This window comes from Calidris pugnax, unplaced genomic scaffold (genome assembly GCF_001431845.1).
Source record: "Calidris pugnax isolate Ruff unplaced genomic scaffold, ASM143184v1 scaffold1058, whole genome shotgun sequence".
Classification (NCBI taxonomy): domain Eukaryota; kingdom Metazoa; phylum Chordata; class Aves; order Charadriiformes; family Scolopacidae; genus Calidris; species Calidris pugnax.
In genome coordinates this window covers 32,879-33,123 of record NW_015092337.1, presented here as the reverse complement: position 1 = coordinate 33,123, position 245 = coordinate 32,879, and positions in this window count along the sequence as shown.

The following is a 245-nucleotide window of genomic DNA, read 5'->3' as shown; positions in this document are numbered from 1 at the left end:
ATTTCCCCTGGGAAAAGGGTGGGTTTTTTTCCCCTTCTATTCTCCTCGATTTTTAAAATGCACTAATTATTGGGGGTTTTGTACATCTGTAGCACCCAGAAACGCTCCCCCCCCTCCCCTCAGCAGCAGGAAACAGCGGCCCCGCTTCCAGGCTTTTAAAATAAAGGGCACTGGCGAGGTATCTGGGGGGGGGGCTGGGGAGCTTCCCCCCCTCCCTGGCCGCTCGCCTTCGCTTCCAGCAGCCG